General features: G+C 31.4%; 1 non-coding gene across 1 annotated transcript in view; it reads left to right on the plus strand.

Annotated features, from left to right (window-relative positions):
* Window positions 1-21,154, plus strand: part of LOC107904223 (uncharacterized) — a 28,864-nt gene that overhangs the window by 5,941 nt on the left and 1,769 nt on the right. The window contains exons 2-6 of the transcript XR_005925732.1: window positions 10,612-10,679; window positions 12,694-17,419; window positions 17,528-17,605; window positions 18,600-19,273; window positions 19,442-19,544. This is a non-coding gene — a transcript (uncharacterized protein). The remainder of the gene's footprint in view (window positions 1-10,611; window positions 10,680-12,693; window positions 17,420-17,527; window positions 17,606-18,599; window positions 19,274-19,441; window positions 19,545-21,154) is intronic.

Raw genomic sequence — 21,154 nt, forward strand, 5'->3', positions numbered from 1 at the left:
TTGTATAGGAAGTTCCTCTACAAATTTTCCTAAAAATAGTATGTTTTCTCTGTCAAACAATCTTTTGAATTGTTGACTTAGATTATCCTTAATATCCTGACCATCTTCAAGAGTTATCTTTCCTTTTTTCTCTATCTTAGATAATTTATTAGCGTTAACTAATATTTCTCTTTGATAGGTTTCATTGTCATCAATATTCCTGATTATAACCTCGTTATCGAGATTATTTCCTATGTTTGTACTAATTTCTGAATTAGTACTCATAATTTCTTTTCTACTGCTGAAAGTCTTTTCTTTATTTCTTCAAGATCCTGATTATTATTTTTTAATAATTCTTTTATTTCTTGAATATCTTTTTTATCTTGAGTTAAATTTTTAAACTGTCTTTCAACTTCTTCCTTGAAATCTTTGATACTTTTATCAATTCTTTCTCCAAATATGTTGAATAGTTTATTCAATTCATCATAGCTTAATTTTTGTCTTTCATTAGTGTGCTCTGAAAGATATTTTAAATATCTTAAAGCTTCTGTTAATTGTTCATTATTAATAATTCCTTGTCTTAATAGTTCCTGAATTTCATTAGCGAGTGGATTCAATTGTTTGAAATCCATTTCCTGTTGTTTCATTTTATAATTGAAATTATATTTGTAGTTAAGATTTCCACCATGATGTTGGAAATTATAACTATAGCTGAATCCTGGAATTATTAATGGTATTTTCTGGTTTTTATTAAACCAGTAATGTAATCCTTGTAGATACTTGTTAAAGCATTTACTGTATTCATTTTTTGGCTTAAACTGAATACTCAATTCAAGCTTCTTTGGATGGCAAAGATCAATATACAACCTAGCCCAATTAAGAACCATTTTGTAAATTGTTTCAATTGCTCATACCTCCTCTGTATTTGTGGTCTTGAGTCTTTTATTAATTTTTCAATTAATAAATATCCTGATTTAATAGGTTCAATTAAATCTTTTAATTGTTTAAAGTTTTCCTCAGTTTTTTGAGATTGTTCTTCTGAAAGCATCAGTGTTCCTGTTGCTATCAGATTAACAGTCTCTTGGAGCTTTATTATTTGCTCTTGAGTCCTGTTTATTTGAATCATTATTAGGCTTAATTGTTCTTTGATTTCTTTTACATCCTTATATCCTTTATATTCAGGATTTTCATCCATTTTATTTGTCCTGAGATCGTGATTTACTCTGATACCAGATTTTTTATTGCGATGCACCCTTGGTTAGGGAGTCACCTTCCTCGAGAATTTGATAAATTTCCTGCGGATTAAAGTCATAATTTATAATTTCATTTATCATTTTCTCCTGTTTATCTTTGATCCTCTTAATTTTCTTGTGTATACAGTCATAATAAATGATTTTGATCCCCCATTCTCCCGCTTCTTGACATTAATTTGTTCACCTCATTTTTTCCTGATGACTCATCAACTTCCCTTCTAGACCTTTTCTTGCCCTCCTCTCCTATTAATGTTGTATCATCCATGTCATGTTCCATCGTACTATAGATTTGACCTAACAAAACGTCTTTCATCCATTCGCCAAAACCTTATGATACCCCTTCTATGTTGAATTCAAGAATTGGGTCTACCCTCTTTCTGCAACTCTTTTTATCTTCCGCTTGCCATTGCCCATTCTTTATGAGTCCATTACCTTAGTTACTACCATCCACTTTACCATCTCCAACCTCACGTAGCCAGATACTATTCATAGTTAAGGCTCTTCGGGATTGAGTTCATAAAGATAGATCCCAACCCATATCAGCGGCTTCCACACCAAGTATCATCTTAGCTTCACAAAATTAGTCATTATGACCTAGTCGACCACAATAAAAGCAAAATAATGGTAATCGCTCATATTTAAAATTGACATATGAACATCTCCCACAAAATAGAATCTATTTTTTTCCTTTTCAAAGGGAGCCTAACATCAATTTAAACTCTGATTCTCATGAAAGTCCTATTCTCCTTCTCCAGATTTGATGCATCATATTCCAGAAAAACACCTATAAAATTTCTTATTTACATCGCCAAATTTTCAGAGAATAAACCAATAGGTACATTATGAATCTGCACCCAAAAAGGTGCCATAACTAAAGGTACTTGTAATGGATCCTCCCCCTATTGCTGTTTATAAAGAAGCAGCAAATGATTATTAAAAGTCTAAGGGGAGCCTTTAAGAACCCTTTCCAAGTCCATCATATGAAAAAATTGGAACAAATACCTTTTCTCCCCCAGATCTCGAATCTAAACTCCCCTCACCGGATGCCATAATTTTGCCGAAGTACTCTTCATTGCAGGAAAGTAAATGATACTAGTTGTCAAGAAATAACCCGCTAATAGAAAACTCTCCCCCTCTTCTTCCTTGTTCAGATCTGGTTGAATTTGAATAATATCGTATTTTTCTTCATTAATTGAAAGTTGAGCCAATTCATTCTCCATGCTTGCAGGTGTAGATTGCAAATTTTTCTATCTTCCTACGGATAATAGTCGCTAAGCACTCAAGGGCATCGCCTCACAGAGACCAAAATCAAACAAGCACGACAAACTAACATAAAAAAATATAGCAAAACCTAAAACTTATTGCCAGAGACGGTAGACAATAGCTTGCTAGGGTAGCAGACTATATTTTTTATTTTATTTCTTTGATTATCCCTAAATAGAATCCTTACCTAAGTGAAATAAGATACGAGAAAATTATCTGTTTACTTTAAGTATTCTTTTATTTGATTATTTTATAATACGTTCTCAACACGAGCTTCTACGAGTTCATAGTGAAGTTTACATCATTTCGACTTTATATAATTTGTCCGTATAACTCTCGTTAAACTTTATAAGGTATACGTATTTTCATAATTCTTTTATTTTATTTTCTATATAAAATATTTGCTTTGGGTAATATTTTCACATTTATTTTTTCAACTAAAATCTAATAATGATTATTATATATACATGTTTTTCTTTGTTAAAAGAAATTTCAATTAATGTAATTGTGTTAAGTTATTATTATGGCTATTCCTCTCTATGCCAATATTTGAAATACATATTATTATTTAGCAAATTTGGTATATATAATTGAATTATTTTATGATTGAGAATGCTTATTATTTTACTAATTTTTTTTATTTTGATTCAAGTTATTATAATGTCAAATCTTGCTAAACTTGAATCTACGGCCTTAGACATCTCAGGAAAGAATTATTTGTCATGGGTGCTAGATGCTGAAATTCACCTAGATACTAAAGGTCTAGGAAATACTATATTAGTTGATAAAGAAGCATCTAATCAATACAAGACAAAAGCAATGATTTTCATTAGTCATCATTTACATGAAGGGTTAAAAGTGGAATATCTCACTGTGAAAGACCCTCTTGAGTTGTGGAAAAATTTGAAAGAACGATTTGACCATCAGAAAACTGTGATACTCCCTAAAGTTCGTTATGATTGGATGCACTTACAGTAGCAAGATTTTAAAACTGTAAGTGAATACAATTTAGAAATTTTCAAAATTAGTTCTCAAATAAAATTATCGGGAGAAAACATAATTGATGAGGACTTGTTAGAGAAAACATTTTCAACCTTTCATGCTACTAATGTGCTTCTGCAGTAGTAATACCGTGAAAAAGGTTTTAAAAGGTATTCTGAATTGATTTCATGCTTTTTGGTGGCTGAACAAAATAATGAGCTATTGATGAAAAATCATGGAATTCATCCCACTAGTTCTGTACCATTCCCTGAAGTGAATGTAGCAATACACAATAATTGTGAAAATAGAAAATATAGATGTCGCGACTGTGGTCGTGGACGTAGTGGGGGATGTGGTCAAGGACGCATTAGTAATCGTTATCATGGTGGCCATAAGACTGATACTTCTAACCACCAGAAAAAGAATAAAAATGAAATACAAGAAAAAAATGGTCAAAATAATCCTTCAAAGATTATTGAGAATATATGCTACCGATGTGGTATGAAGGGACATTGGTCATATACCTATCGTACGTCTGAGTATTTAGTGAAACTTTATCAAGCATCCATTAAAAAGAAGGAAATGTATATGGAGACAAATTTTATATCTCAAAATGATAAAATGGAGGCAAAAGATGAAGATATTCACTATAATACTAAAACTAACCATGCCTACGAGGGTGATAAATTTAATGACCTTAATAATATAACTCACCTAGATGTGGCAGATTTCTTTGAGAATCATTAGAAAAATTGATTTTATTTTGACATTTTTATGTTGTTTTAAGTATGTTTTACTTTCTTGCATAAAGAATAATTTATATATTTAATAAATATTTGCAATGTTTCTCATATTATATTTTGTTTGTTTTTATGAATAATATGAATATTCAACAAAATTTCGATGGACCCAAAATCAATGGAGACATGTGTGTTGCAGATAGTGCTACAACACATACGATACTCAAAGATAAAAAATATTTTTCTCATTTGACAACAAGTAATGCCCATGTTAATATAATATCGGGAAGTTCAAAACTTATTGGAGGCTCTGGAAGAGCTATTATATTATTACCTAAAGGTACAAAATTTATCATGATGATGCTTTATATTCCATTAAGTTTCAAAGAAATTTATTGAGTTTTAAAGATATTCATCTTAATGGACATCATATTGAGACTATGAATGAGAAAAATATTGAATATCTATATATTACAAATGTTGAACGTGGAAAGAAATATGTTTTGGAAAGGTTAGCTGCTTTTTCATCAGGTTTATATTATACACATATTAGTGCAATTGAGTCACATGTTACTACAAACTAGAAGTTTGTATAACCACATACTTTTACTATTTGGCATAACCGATTAGGCCATCCCGGATTTATTATAATGCGAAGAATCATCAAGAATTCAATTGGACACTCATTAAAGAACCAAAAGATTCTTGAATTCAAAGATTTATCTTATGTCGCTTATTCTCAAGGAAAATTGATTATTAGACCATCACCAGTAAAAGTTGGGACTGAATCTCCTGCATTTTTGGAACGTATTCAAGGTGATATATGTGGGCCCATTCATCCACCATATGGACCATTCAAATATTTTATAGTATTAATAGATGCATCTAGCAGGTGGTCACGTGTGTCTTTATTATCGACTCGCAACCTGACATTTGCGAGACTACTCACTCAAATAATTCGATTAAGAGCATAATTTCCAGATTATGCAATCAAAACTATTCATCTTGATAATGCTGGTGAGTTTACATCCCAAGCTTTTAATGATTATTGTATGTTAATTGGGATAAAAGTTGAACATCCTATAGCTCATATTTACACACAAAATGGTTTAGCTGAATCGTTTATCAAACGCCTCCTACTAATTGCTCGACCATTGCTTATGAGAACAAAACTCCCTGTTACAGCTTGGGGATATACTATTTTGCATGCAGCAGTACTTGTATGCTTAAGGTCAACAAGTTATAATAAGTACTCCCCATTACAATTGGCTTTTGGTCAAGAGCTAATATTTCCCATCATAGAATTTTTGGATGCGCAGTATATGTTCCAATTGCTCCACCACAGTTGGGAATATATGTTGGTTATAAATCTCCTTTTATAATTAAATGGATGTCTATAACCCCCTTAAGCATATTAAAGTAATGAGATAAAACTCTTTACTTCATTTATAATTAGGAGATCATTAAATGGATTAATTAGAAAACTTAGTTCATTAAATGTAATACATTTATTAATTGAATGTAAAGGAGCATATAAATAGCACATTATAAGTAAAAATAAGAAAATGAAAAATTCTCATGTATTTTCATCCACTTTTATTATTAAATATGTTGAACCATTAACTGGAGGTTTATTTACTGCACAATTTATTGATTGTCATTTTGATGAAACAACATTTACAATATTAGGGGGAGAGAAAATACAATTGGTAAAAAAAATTACATGGAATGGATCATCATTATCTCAATTTGATCATCGCACAAGTCAATGTGAACAAGAAGTTCAAAGGATCATACACTTGCAAAACATCATCAATCAATTGCCAGATTCATTTACTGACCTAAAAAGAATTACAAAATCTCACATACCAGCTGAAAATGCTCCAATACGGATTGATATCCTAATAGGGCAAATTGTTTGTGTAAAAGAAAGTAATCCATGCCTGAAGCGTGGAAGGCCAATCAGTTCCAAAGATAAAAATACTCGTAAAAGGAAAGGAACAATTATTCAAGATGATAATATTGTGGAGGCAAGTGCCCAAGAAAAGGCTAAACATATAACTAATCAAAAAACCCCAAAAGAGGTTCATGTGCCTGAAAATGGTGATAACGAAGAAATCTGAATAAGTTATGTTACTTCAGGAAAAAAATGAAACCGAAAAAATATAGTTGTCGACAACAATTTTACTTATAATGTTGCTATCGAAATAGCAAAAGAAAATGAGGATCCTGAGCCTAAATTTACTGAGGAATGTAGAAATAAAAAAGATTGGCCAAAATGGAAAGACGCAATTCAAGCAGAATTAAATTCACTTTCTAAACATGAGGTTTTTGGACCTATAGTCCAAACATCTAAATATGTAAAGCCGGTAGGATATAAATGGATATTTTTGTGAAAACAAAATGAGAAAAATGAAGCCATAACATATAAAGCATGACTTTTAACACAAGGATTTTCATAAAGGCCTGACATTGATTATGAAGAGACATATTCTCCTTTGGTGGATGTAATCACATTTAGATACCTTATTAGTTTAGCAGTACATGAAAAACTTGACATGTCTAATGGATGTTGTTATAGCCTATTTGTATGGTACACTTGATAATGAAATTTATATGAAAATCCTAGAAGGATTTAAAATCCCTGAAGGATACAGAGTTTCCCGGGAAAATTGCTCAATCAGATTAAAGAAAAGTTTATATGGATTAAAACAATCTGGACTTATGTGGTACAATTGTCTTAGTGAATATTTGTTAAATGAATGTTATAAAAACGATCCAATCTGCCCATGTGTTTTTATAAAAAGGTCTAAATCAAAATTTGTGATAATTTCTATTTATGTTGATGATCTAAATATTATTAGAACACTTGAAAAGCCTCAAAATGCAGTAAATTATTTAAAGAAAGAATTTGAGATGAAAGATCTTGGAAAAACAAAGTTTTTTCTTAGCCTGCAGTTCGAGCATTTAAAAGATAAAATTCAAGTCCATCAGTCAACTTATACGAAAAAGATCTTAAAGAAATTTTATATGGATAAAGAAAATCCATTGAGTACCCCGATGGTTGTATGATCGTTAGATGTGAATAAAGATCAATTTCGTCATTGCGAGAATGATGTAGAGTTCTTAGTCCTGAAGTACCATATCTAAGTGCCATAGGAGCATTGATGTATCTTACAAACAACACAAGACCTGATATAGCTTTTTGTGTAAACTTGTTAGCAAGATTTAGTTCTTCTTTAACACGTAAACATTGGAATAGAATTAAACATGTATTTAGATATCTTAGAGGGACCATTAATATGGGGTTATTTTATTCAAATGATTCAAAATCCCTATTAATTGGTTATGTTGATGCTGGATATTTGTCGGATCCATATAAAGGTCAATCTCAAATGGGATATTTATTTACATGTGGAGGTACAGACATATCATGGCGTTCGACAAAGCAAACATTAGCTGCTGCCTCTTCAAATCATGCTGAAATAATTGCAATGCATGAGGCAAGCCGAGAGTGTGTTTGGCTAAGGTTATTAACCCAACATATTCAGAAGATATGTAATTTGCCTTTATAGGAAAATATGCCAACTATCTTGTAATTTGCCTTTACAGGAAAATATGCCAACTATCTTATACGAAGATAATGCAGCATGTATAGCTCAATTAAAGGGTGGTTATATCAAAGGTAATAGAACGAAACATATTTCACCAAAATTATTCTTTACTCATGATCTTGAGAAGGAAGGTGACATAGAAGTTCAACAAATTCGCTCTAGTGATAATTTAACAGATTTTTTTACCAAGGCATTGCCAACTTCAACATTTGAAAGACTACGAAACAAGATTGGAATGCATCGACTCAAAGATATAATGTGATGTTGCCATTAAGGGGATCTAAAATACGTTGTATTCTTTTCCTTCAACTAAGGTTTTGTCCCACTGGGTTTTCCTGGTAACGATTTTTAACGAGGCAACTTGTAATAGGAGATTGTGTACTCTTTTTCCTTCATTAGATTTTTATCCCACAGGGCTTTTCCTAATAAAGGTTTTAATGAAGCACAGTTTTCTCTAGTGGACATCCAAGGAGGAGTGTTATAAATAAATGTGAATGTCCACATTCTAACCCCCTCATTTATAAGGTAAAACCTCTCATTCATTATGCAAGTTGTTTAATGTGTTAATGAAGCACTTAAATAAGCTTCATTTATTATATTGCATTGAATTTCAATTACTTATAAATAGAATCATTAATTGAGTGAAATAAGACACAAGAAAATTATCTGTTTACTTTAAGTATTCTTTTATTTGATTATTTTATAATAATATCTTCCACATGTTCATTTTTGTAAGAATTATTTGTAATGATAGTTTTAAAGTTTTAGGTTTGTAAAATTTTGGATAATAAATCAAGAAATTATATGTACAAATATTTGTTTTCTAATATTTAATGAGATAAATGAAATTTAAAATTTTTAAATGTATTTAACGTGTTACAATTTTTATATTTTAAATTGGTTAATGTAAAATATTTTTTATTATAAAATATTATAAAGATTAAAGATTAAGGCTTAATAAATAAGCTGTTTAAATATTCATAGTTAGCATATTTTTGCATAAATATACATAAATAAGTAATGGTGGAATGTGATGATGGATGACAATTAAACTAATTAATCAAAGATTAAAATATAAGAAAAATGTTAATAATGATTAATTAAATAATAATTATAATGTATAAGTGAAATTGGTGGATGGAGAGATGAAAAACTCATCTTCTCCAAATGGCTAAAAGAAGAAAAACAAAAAGGGGACCCCATTTTTGAATCTTGAAGCATTCGACCATTCAATTCAAGTAAGTCCCAAGCTATTTTTCTTTGATTTTTATGGAATTTGAATCATAAGAGCTTGATTTAGCCAGCTCATGTATCAATTTGTCGAATTTTTGAAATTTTGATAAGTTTTCATTATTTAGAAATGGATGAATTGAATGTGAATTTGATAGAAATTGAGCTTAGATTATGGAAATGTCTAAATTGTAAAGCTTAATTGTTACTTTCGTACATTAGGGATCAAATTGAAAAAAATGCAAAATTGTTATGAAATTTTGGTATGAATAGAAAGTAGAAGGTCCCTACTAAGTATATGTGAAATCGAATTTTAGTCTGAAGCCCTATATTGAAAGTTATGCTTATTTTGGGTTTAGGGAATAAATCGAATTGCAAAATATTTATGGCTTTGTATTTGAATGTGATTTAGATGGAATTTGATATTGTGTCATTGTTGAACTATTATTCGTAGCTAAAGACAATGTCGAGTCATCGAGAGGGAAAGGAAAAGTGAGAGCCGACAACTAGTGACGTGAGCTTTTGGTTTATATTTCTATAATTCAAGATCAATTTAATTATTGCATATTCATGACATTTTGCATTATATTGTATTGAGGTGAGTTGACAATAGTTATTTGAATCAAATTGCTATAATTGATATTGAATATCAAGATATGAGTTAAATTGAATAAAATAGAAAATTTCATGAATTAGTTGATATATGATAATTGGTATGAAATGATGTTGTAACATGCTATATAATGTGATGAAATAATGGATTGACGGTAAATTCAGAGTGGTAGAATATGAATTGAATTATATAATGAAATTGAAAATTAGTTACCTTATTAACTATTTGGACAGTGTCGGATATAATTGGCATGCCATAGGGTCAGGATATTAATTGAAAACCATCGTTGCCAGGAAACCCAGGGTGGTAGATTGTGTATATAGAGTATTGTTTTCAGGCAATATGGGATCACAAGATAACCAGTTTGTGGAAACCATCATTGTCGAGCAACCCAGAGTGGTAATATGTACATGTTCAATGTCATTGTTGCTGGGAAACTTGGGGTGACAAATCCGTGTATCCATTCTAAATACGTGTCTGGTTAATAGGGTTATAAAAACATGATTTGGCTATATGGTTGATGAAATTAAATGAGTTGAAAACGAGTCATGGGGTCGATTGAGTAATAATGAGCCAATAGGCTTGGAAATGGTTGAAATGTTGATATGAAATGGAACATATGTGTTTATGTATTGATGATGGTAAATGAACAAATATATATGCCTAAACTTGATAATATGATTTGGTTAAGTTATTGTAAAATGAATGAGTAATGGTAAATTTGAGTACCTACTAGTGAATTGATGTGTAAAGATGATCATATGCATGTTATTATTGGTAATGAAAGTATTTGATATGAAATTACATGAGACTTGATTATGATTTGCATTAGATTTGGTCATATGCAATAGTTTTAAACTTGTTTTGCATTGACTTGAATCATGGAAATACCATTGAGCTTTATTGATCAGCGTATGATTTGTTTTCTCCGTGTGCAGGTATAAATAAATCCCAAGGTTTCAAGAAGTGAATCTAGCATTTAGCCAGAGATCCTCGACTTAGCAATGTTTGTATAATTTTTTTTTAAAATATGACATGTACCTAAGTTGAGTCGGTGATCATATTTGTATTTGAAGCTTGAAATGGTAATTTGGAAATGGTTAGATGGTTTATTTGCATATGTGAATTTGGTGCTTATTTGGATTGTATGAAAGTTTGCAATATTTAGACTTATATGAATGTTTATGTTAACTTTGATAAGTGAATGGTAATTGCCATAGGTGTTTAAGTTAAAATGTATGTTTAGGTAATATAAAGGTATATATGATGAGATATATTAGGAATGAACATTTGAGAATGATATATTTAGCTAAAATGGTGATTGATTGTGATGAAATTGTTGTATAGGTAAAGCTTGTTGGTACCATCTTGTACCATTTAGCAAACAAACAGTCACGAAGCTACGTCGAGCATTTGTTGTCGCAACGAACCAGGTCGGTATGTTGTGTTACGACGAGTGTAACGATCTAGTTTCCAATGATGTCAGAAACTCCAGTTTTGAAACACCATTTCCGTAAAATATGTTCGTAAATTTAATAATTACGAGGCTAGAATAGAAATATATTAAAGTTTGGTCTAATAATTCTATTTAATTGATAGTTAATTAAGGTACAAGTGTAACGATCATAAAGTTAGTGGTACCAAAAAAAAAGTTTCGGGACCCCATTTTAGTGAATCGAGACTATAAATATTTCATTTATGGAGTTATATTATAGGTGAATTAAAATTTGGATAACTAATTTTATCGAATTAGTAATTAATTAAAGTATAGGGACTAATTTGTAGAAGTGGTAAAAGTTAAATTACTATAGATTTTTAAGTGGAATCTTAAGTTAAGGACCAATGTGGTATAATTACCATATTGGAGGTTTAGTTTCTGCAAAAGAACATATATATGTGTTATATTATAAAATTATAATTAGATAAACAAAAAATAAAATAAAAATTAAGTATAATAAAAAAACATGTAGTGGGATTAAGTGGAAAAACAAAAAAATAAACAAACATTCATCCTCATTTTGTTCATGCAACCGAGAGTAGAGAACGGAGAAGAAAAACGTTCGGCCTTAGGAATTTCATATTGAATTTCAAAATTGGTTAGTGTAATTTAATCTTTTTTTTTAATTTTTATATTTTTGGAATCTCGATAGCTTAATATCTAATCTGTGTGTTACTTTCCGAAACTGTTAAAGTTTATAAATATTTCCATTGTTAAATCTTAAAGCTTTTGGTGTTAAATGGTTAGATTTAAAGTCAATATATGAAAAAAAGGATTAGTTTGTAAAATGAAACTTGTTAGTTTTGAAAATAGGGACTAAAGTGTAAATTTTTTGAAATTGGTATGAAATTTCTATAATTATGGATAGTAGTGGGCTGTAGAAGGATGAAATTGAGATCGATTTTGAAATCGAGACCCAAATTTGAAAGTTTTAACTATTTTGGTTTTAAGGACTAAATTGAATAAAATACAAAAATTTAAGGGAATTCAGGTAATAAAATTAAACTAATATATGCAGATAATAGAATTATATAAGATGTGTGGAATTGATGAATTGAATGGAATAATTGTATAGATTGAAACTTGGACCAAATCGGAAATAATCAGGGAAAAGACAAAATTGTTGAATTGTCCTTAAAGTTTCAAATTATTTATTGTTTTAACCAAGTAAGTTCATAGAGTATGGTTATATATAATTGTAACATATTCTTGAATCATGAAATCGTTTGTGTGTGGTTGTAATTTGAATTGTTTACAATTTAGTACAAAAAGATGCGATACATGCTAAATCATAAAGAAATGATAAATTGATTATGATTAATTGAAATTCAAGATATTTAATGAATTGATATTTTATTATGATTGACCTAATAAGATTTGTATGAATTTGATTGAGTATCGAGATAGAGGATTAAATTGAATAGTTTGCAAAATATGTATGACCTTGAAATTGAATCTGATTTGAATAGAATTTGATATTATATCATTATTAAATTATTATTCGTAGTTAACAATGACGCAGGATCGTCAAAAGGAAAAGGGAAGGCGAGAGTCGACGATAGGTGACACGAGCTTTCGGTTTGTATTTTTATAACTCAAACATCTTCCATTGTTGCATTTATGAACTCATTTATATGGAAAGATCATAAGGTGGGTTATAAATGATAAATCGAGTGAAATCGATTTGATTTGATTGGTTATTTGTGATAAGGATTAAATTACACTGTAACAACCCGTTTTTTTAGTTAAATCAGAACAGTAGTTGCGGGACCACAAATTTGAAGTCAAAATATTTATTTTATTATTTTAATAAGTTTTACAGCATGATAGAATGATAGTATTAAAATTTTGTTAAGAAATTTTACCGTTTAAATGCTTAATTCGGTAAAAAGGACTAAATCGCGTAAGGCGTAAAATATGAGTTCTCTAAGTGAAATGAACCAAATGACTATAGAAATGAAAATAATGAGTACTTTCATGGTAAATATACCATTAATAAAATTAGTGGACAAATATGGGCTTATATCATGAGAATTATAAGGTTAATTAACAATGTTATAATAGTAATTATGAAATAATGTTTAACAAATAAAATAAAACATAAAAATTCATTAGTTGTCATCTTCCTTCCACCGAAAATCAAATCTTGAAAAAGCCATTAAAGAAGCTTTAACATTCGGTCACTTGGAAGCTTAATCAAGGTACGATTTTTACTCGATTTTTAATGATTTCTACGTTTTTGAGCTCGTTGTAGCTTGATCTAGCTAGCCCATATCTCTTTTTTCAAAACTATTATAGATTTTGAATGATACCATTGTTGAATTCTTGGTTGTTTAGATGTTTTATGATAGATTATTAAAGTTTGAAGCTAGATTAACAAGTTTTATAAAGTGATTTTTTGACAAAAATGTCAATTACGGATTTAATTAAGAAATTTGTAAAATCCATGGGCAAATGTGTGAATTAATGAGAAAAATGGGCTGATATGAATATAAGGAAAATTCGGCTAGCATGGGCTGGTATTGAATTGTATGAATTTGTATTTTTATGTGATAATGAGTAAATTGCAAAAATGTGAAATAGTAGGCGTAAAAATGTAATTTTTCCAAAATGTGTAAATTGTGTTAAATTGAATGAATTAATGATTAAATAAGTAAATTTTATTATTATATAGATTGAGACAAATGAGATTCGGATTTAAAATGGGAGAAAACAAGTATCAGATTAGTCGACCTAATTCGTCGTTACAGCAAACGAGGTAAGTTCGTATGTTAATAAATGCTGTTAAATTGTGCTATAAATTTATCATTATTGTTGAATTGAATTATAATGCTGATTGGAAATGAGTACAAGCACAATCGATAGAGTTATGATGTTCGGAAGTCCCGTATGAACCTTAGGAATAACTTAGGATCTAAATGTCATGACATTAGGATTACTGGGATATGAGATTCATGTAAGACCATCTCTGGAACATTGGCATCGATATGAGATTCGTGTAAGATCATGTCTGGGACATTGGCATGGGATATTGGCATCGATATGAGATTCATGTAAGACCATGTCTGGGACATTGGCATCGATATGAGATTCGTGTAAGACCATGTATGGGATATTGGCATCGATATGAGATTCGTGTAAGACAATTGCTGGGCTATTGGCATCGATATACTATAAAATGTGAGACCATATTTGGGATATGGCATGGTATGAGTTATACGAGATTTCTAAGTATCCTTAGCTATTCTGAATGGTTCAACGGGTATAGTCAAGACGAGAATGAAAGTACAATCAAATTAAGTGTAACAGGTACCTACGAAACCCAAATGAGAATCAAATGAAGGTAATTTGGTGAGTTCTTAGTGTATCATGTGTATGAAATGAGAAAGATTTATGTATAAGTATGTTTTATGCCAAAAATGTGTTTATTTGGCTATAAGGAGGTATGAATTGAATGATGTGTGAGATATGAGTTATAGATGTTTTAACTAAATATATATATGGCACATAGTGTGCGAAATACCATTATTTGATGATATTTCACATGATTCATCTTTACTAAATAAAATGTGATTGATATTGGATTAAATAAAGTTATATATATATTCGCTTATGTACATGCAAATGTGAATGATGGGATAAGAACGGAATTGATCCACACGAGCAAAGAAATAAATAAACTTGTGAAGCTTTGTTAATTATGTGATTGGAATTATGGTATAAAGATGAAATCAAATGAATTTATATTATAGTATATGTAAATGCTTAATATGTGCTTATTCAATAAGATAAGTTTAATATCATATGAGCTTACTAAGCTTTATAGCTTACTTTGTGTTATTTTTTCTATGTTTTATAATGATTCAGATGTTCTCTTGGGCTGGAAGTCAGCGGAGATCGCATCACACTATCCGGTTTTTGATTTCGGTATTTATACACTTGTGACTTGGTTATATGGCATGTATAGGCTTGAGTTATGTGGAAATGTGTTTGGTAATGTTGAATTTGAATTTGATTTGTATATGAATTGGCATGTTTTGGTTGCCTAAAAGTGCATTGAAGTGGTATGAAATGATGTGGTTTAGGTATGCTTGAGGAGGGTGAGAAATATGGCTTAAACCAAGCCTAATTTCACCCCACACGATTGAGCACACGGGAGTGTGACTCGATCGTGTGTCCGCTATAACTTAATTAAACAAGTCAGTGAGTTATACGGCTTAGACACACCGACATGTCTACTAGCCGTGTGTGGCACACGGGCTGGCACATGGGCGTGTGGCCGGCCGTGTAGCCAAGTCAATATACTTTCTAGATTTTACATGGCAATGGCACACGAGCGTGTCTCTGGCCGTGTGATGCAAGTCAATATGTATGCCCTGTTTTCACACGGCCTGTGTCACGGGCGTGTCTGGTGGCCGTGTGAGGCACACAGTCTGTTCACACGGGCGTGTGATCCCTTCTTGCATGAAAATTTTCTAAGCTTTCCAAAGTTTTTAAATGTTATCGGTTTAGTCCCAAACCTTTTTCAAGCTTGTTTTAAGGTCTCGCAGAGCCTTGTAAGGGACAATATGATTATGTTTGATTGATGATTATGTGATAATGGCTTTATATTCGAGAAATGTATGTTGTATGTTGTGATTTGATCGGTAATACCGTATAACCCTATTCCGTTGACGGATACAAGTTAAGGGTGTTACATACATAGATATTAGAAGTAGTGTATATTATTAAAAATGTGAATAAATATTGTCCGAATGTGGTTGATTTAAGGTGTCTTAATGTTTCTCAATGTGGCTGTCCAAATGAATGTTTAATGTGTTCGAAAATGTTTTAATGTTGTCCAAATTAAGGTTGCATAAATGGTTCATGTTGGTGCTTAAATGAATTACAATGCTGTCCGAATTTGGAGTCATAATGTTTCCCGAATTAATGATGTTTAAACTATCCAAGTTGTTATTTGATTGTCTTCGAATGTGGCTGTTTTAAATGAGGTATAATGCTGTTTGAAATGTGCTACTTAAATGTGATTTAAATGATGTTCGAAAGTGGTCAGATAATAACTTTAATTCTTGAAAGTTATGGTATCTAATTGTATGCTTTAATGATACTCAAAGGTGATTTAAATGATGTCTAAAAGATATTAATATGCGGTTTTAATAGTTGGAAATTATGTTGTCTAAATGTATGTGTAGATGATGCTTAAATGTGATTTAAATGATGTTCAAAAGTTGTTAAATGACCGTTTTAATTGCTGAAAATTTTGGTATTTGATTGTATGTTTTGATGAGGTTTAAAGGTGTTAAAAATGATGTCTTGATAGTATACTTTGCTAAAAATTTTAAAAGGGTTAATATTGATTGCATTGATCTACAAACAAATTAAAAAAATTATCATATATATTTTTTTGATAATTATTTTTTAATATTTTATTATATCTTCATAGGATACTTGTTAATCTCTTGACTTTACTTGTGTAGTCTAAAAATTCTAGTCTAATTTAACAAAGTATTTTTTCAAAACTCTAGTCTAATCTAGAATAATGTATCAAATATTTTCTCTTTAGAAAATAAAAATTAAATAAATAAAATACATAAAATTAAAAAAAGCACCACCAATGTAATATGTATCCTATCATAAATGTAAAAAAATGAAAAACATAAAAATACCAAACTAATATAAATCAAAGAAAATCAAAGGTGAAAGATGAAGGGAGATGAAAGGTGAAATATTAAACATTTAAGATGAAATATGAAAGATTGAATATCCATTTAATAATATTCATAACACAAAATTCATAATTTTTCAATTACAAAACTAATTTACAAAAAAATTGATTTACTAATCTAGTCACCGCCATTTCTCTTTCAAGTTTTTCTCTTCCTGCTTTTGTGCAAGAATAAAACCAAAAGCGTAGCGCGAGACAGAACAGAAGACTATAGAATAGAATAGAATCGAGTAGAATGTGTACGCTCCATTTCCCAGTCCAAATGCAATCCGATATCCGCACCGCCCTTCACCTAGCTTTCTCCAGCATCGGCTCGCTCAGTCCGTTTCGCAGGTCAACTCTCACCCTCCCACCTCGCTGTCTCCGCCCCGCTGCCTCATTGGGTCTGCTTTCAAGACCTTTCTCTACCTCCGCCAGCCTTCCCGACAAGCCTTCCATTTGTACCGCCGACGAGCTCCACTATGTCTCCCTTCCCAATTCTCATTGGCGCCTCGCCCTCTGGCGTTATCACCCTCCTCCTCAGGTTTGTCGTTTTCTTTGATTTTTCCAATTCGGCTATCGCTATTTTTTCTCCCTTTTTCTTATAGATTGATGAGATGAAATGATTATAACCATCACTACGTTGTAACAGGCGACCCCGAGAAATCACCCCCTTTTATTATTATCTGGGGTGGGGACTAATGCCATAGGGTACGATCTTTCTCCCGAGGTAAATTGTGTGTTTTGTTTTGAGATAGTTGAATATGGATTTTTTGGTTTCCCCAATAGTATGGAGAGAAAAAGTTGGGTTGAACTAACTTCGATTGGAGTTGGTGTTGACCTTGTATATTAAAACGAGAATTCAGAAGTTCGGTCCAATTTGTTTAAGCCTTACCGTCCTGTAACCGTCATGCATAAAATTGAAGTCTAAAACGGTAGGTATATATATAAGCAAGAATTCCCAAGAATTTGCTTCTTTCTTTTTTCAAAGAGATGTAAATTGTTTCGGTATGCTCTTTTTGGCTTAAAATGCTGAATTATTTGCTTATAGGTTTTTACGCTGCATTTGGTCCAAGGATAACTCTATATCTTTTAGTTGTTTTTGCGCATGGAGTAGCAGGGACTAATGAACATTTGATTTGGCCTTTAGCACATGATTACAACAACCAGAACTTGTTCAATTTGGGTTTCTTTTAATTTTTTATTTTTTATAATCGGCTGGATGCTTCTCAGAAACCAGACTATGATGAGCCTAAGAAGATGGTTTTGCACTGTGTTGTTGATTATCAGCAGCCAGTATTATAACCACATAGTATATCAGCGCTTTTGTTTATCCTGGTGATAGCCTCTGGGTTTGTTTCAAAATTTCTTAAAACCAAGGCTGATAGCCCTCAGGCAAATATTGTGAACCATGCTCAATTAAATGCTCATAAATGATAGTTCAATCCATACGGACCCTTTATGGCATCAAAAGTCACCACCTGTCAAGTTCTATTAGAAAATGTTTGATGTATGTTGCCTTGGTTAGTCATGACTATCTCACAGTTAAAAGTGCCATTCATGTTACCTTTTCTGCACACTTACATGAATACCTACAGTCGAGTTGAAGCAAATAATGATGTCTTCCAACTTTTACGTATAACTTTAAGATGCTGAATATTATTTCCTTCTCTTTTTCTTATAAATATGATCCTTTTCCTGATAAATGTGAGATGGATATGCAGTCTTCATTTGCAAGATACATGTCTGGCCAAGGATTTGACACATGGATTCTTGAAGTTCGTGGTGCTGGGCTAAGTGTGCAGGGATCAAATTTCAAAGAAATTAAGGAAAGTGCTAATGCAGTATCTGAGCAGATGGAAGCTGTTGCTAAGGGTGTTACAAATGGAATGTCTCCTGTGCAGCAGCCAAATAATGTTTCTGATACTTTATCAGATTCTGAGATTTCTCATTTCGGACAAGATTCGATAGGGATTGCAACAGCATGGGATGAGTCAAAATTGGTGTCGAAGTTGACAGAAATCTTGATGCGTTTGTCTGAGAGACTTTCTGGCTTTCTCAGTGATGGCCAATCAAGGCTTATCTCTGCTAAATTGTTTGATCAAATATCAAACCTTTTGGAAGGTTCTCAGTTATCTGATCGCTTGGAGGAGGTAAGGGCAAACCTTTCCAACTTATTGGAAAAACAACAAAACTCTGGTATAACTAGCCAAATTAGAGATCTAAGTCAAAGACTTGTAAATATTATTGAAGAAGGCCAACGATCTGTTTCACCTCAGTTCATTGATATGCAAGAGCGGCTTTCGTCAACAATAGAAGATTTTCAGAAACAACTTGACTTGATTGTGAAGTATGATTGGGATTTGATCACTATCTGGAGGAGGATGTTCCTGCTGCGGTGAGGTGACATTTTGCTATGCTGGAAGGCTATGCAAATGCTGAATTATTTTTAGTTTACTTTCTTATTTAGAATGTTACGAATTCCATTTGTTATTTTGCATTCTGTATGCTATCAGTATCTACTGTCTTTAGGCTGAGTTGACGATTCGCATTTTCATTCATATAGATGGAGTACATAAGGGCACACACAAAGCCAAAGGATGGAAAATTGCTTGCGGTTGGTCACTCAATGGGAGGCATATTGCTTTATGCTAAGCTGGCACGGTGTGGTAAGATACCATCATTTGCAGTTTGTCACATGCTGATGATTTTCACTCTTCAATACTAATGCATAGGAGACAAAGTAAGATTCATCCCTCAATTAGTGGAACTACACTTTGAAAACCTTAAAATGAGCTCATATTGTGGTGACCTCGTCTTATTCTAAGCTTTAAATAACAATTCATCAAACTAGAATTGAAAAGCTGCCTTAGATTTGCAATGATTAGTGGAGGAAACAAATTATAATTATTTAAGGTGTACAAAAGCTTTATGCCCGTCGAGTAGCCACTTTAGGTTAAGTAGGCTCAACTTTTAAAGTTGAATATTATATATACATATACAGTGTATATGTATATATATAGACGAGGGATCTATTTAGACTAGTGTAACACTTTCATGACTTTTTGTACCATTAATTTTTTTCAACAATTCAAACATCATATTCCATGTTCTATTCATATATAGATCATGCACGTCAAGTTTTGAGTAAATTACCTTAGTTTTATACTAGTGTAAGTGGATCCCTCCCAATATATAATTAGCGTAAAAATTTGGCGTTTCCCTATATAACTAGTATATTGACACTAGTAAAATTTGTTCAACTTGTTAAGTGAAAAATTTTTGGTCTTTAATTTTATGTTCATTCACAAGTTTGGAAAAAATAATTTGCATGTATTTCTTGTGGTCTTCTATTAATCACAAGTTGAGCCTTGTTACAATTTTGTTTTGTTACTGGCTTCTTTTTTAAACTCTCTTTTTCACTTTGTTGTCATCTCATTTTCCAGCTATAATTTTCACCTTAATTAACTCTACAATGAATATTATATATGATTTTAATCCAATCTTTAATTGGTTGGTTTTTTGTACATGATGTAATAAATTGTAAAAAAAATTATGTATTCACTTGAAGTTGTTATATTTTGGGATATTTTATTCAATGTTTAATTTTGTCAATGTCGTACACTAAGTAAAAATCATTATCTATAAAAAGATAAATATTATTATAATAACCCACTGACTTAAGTACTTGTTATGCCATTGTTTTATGTGTCATCACCTATTTAATAACAATTGAAAAAAGAGCTATTGAATTATCACAGGGTGCATATTGAGCAGCCAATGCTATAAAAAGAAGATTATTCTTAATGAGATCGCCTGTGGTTTCATTTAGCTGAGCCCTTTACTGATATGTCCGATGTTTTTGTTCTCCTTATTGTTTGAATGAATGAGCCCTATCTATGTTGGATCTCTAGTCAGACAGTACTCTTCATCTTCTTCTTTCAAGCCTGATGAGCCTTCAACCCCCCCCCCCCCACCTTTTGGTCCTAAGATATTTATATATATATTTCCTGCCCAAACTGGTGTTGCTGTTAGGATCAAGCATATTCATTATGGATACTTATCCATAACATTGCCCAGTGGAGTGTAAAAACTCCACAAGCGAGGTTAGTGGAGTGACACCTACCCATTTATTTTTTATTTATTTTTAAATGTACTATAAGGGGCATGTGTTACCCCATTAACCTTGCTTGTGGAGTTTTTAAACTCCAGTGGCAGTGTATGAAATAATAAGCCTATTATTATTTGAAGAGTAGCGCTCCCCGCCCTAAGGGAGCCA

This window comes from Gossypium hirsutum, chromosome A04 (genome assembly GCF_007990345.1).
Source record: "Gossypium hirsutum isolate 1008001.06 chromosome A04, Gossypium_hirsutum_v2.1, whole genome shotgun sequence".
In the NCBI taxonomy this organism is placed as follows: Eukaryota; Viridiplantae; Streptophyta; class Magnoliopsida; order Malvales; family Malvaceae; genus Gossypium; species Gossypium hirsutum.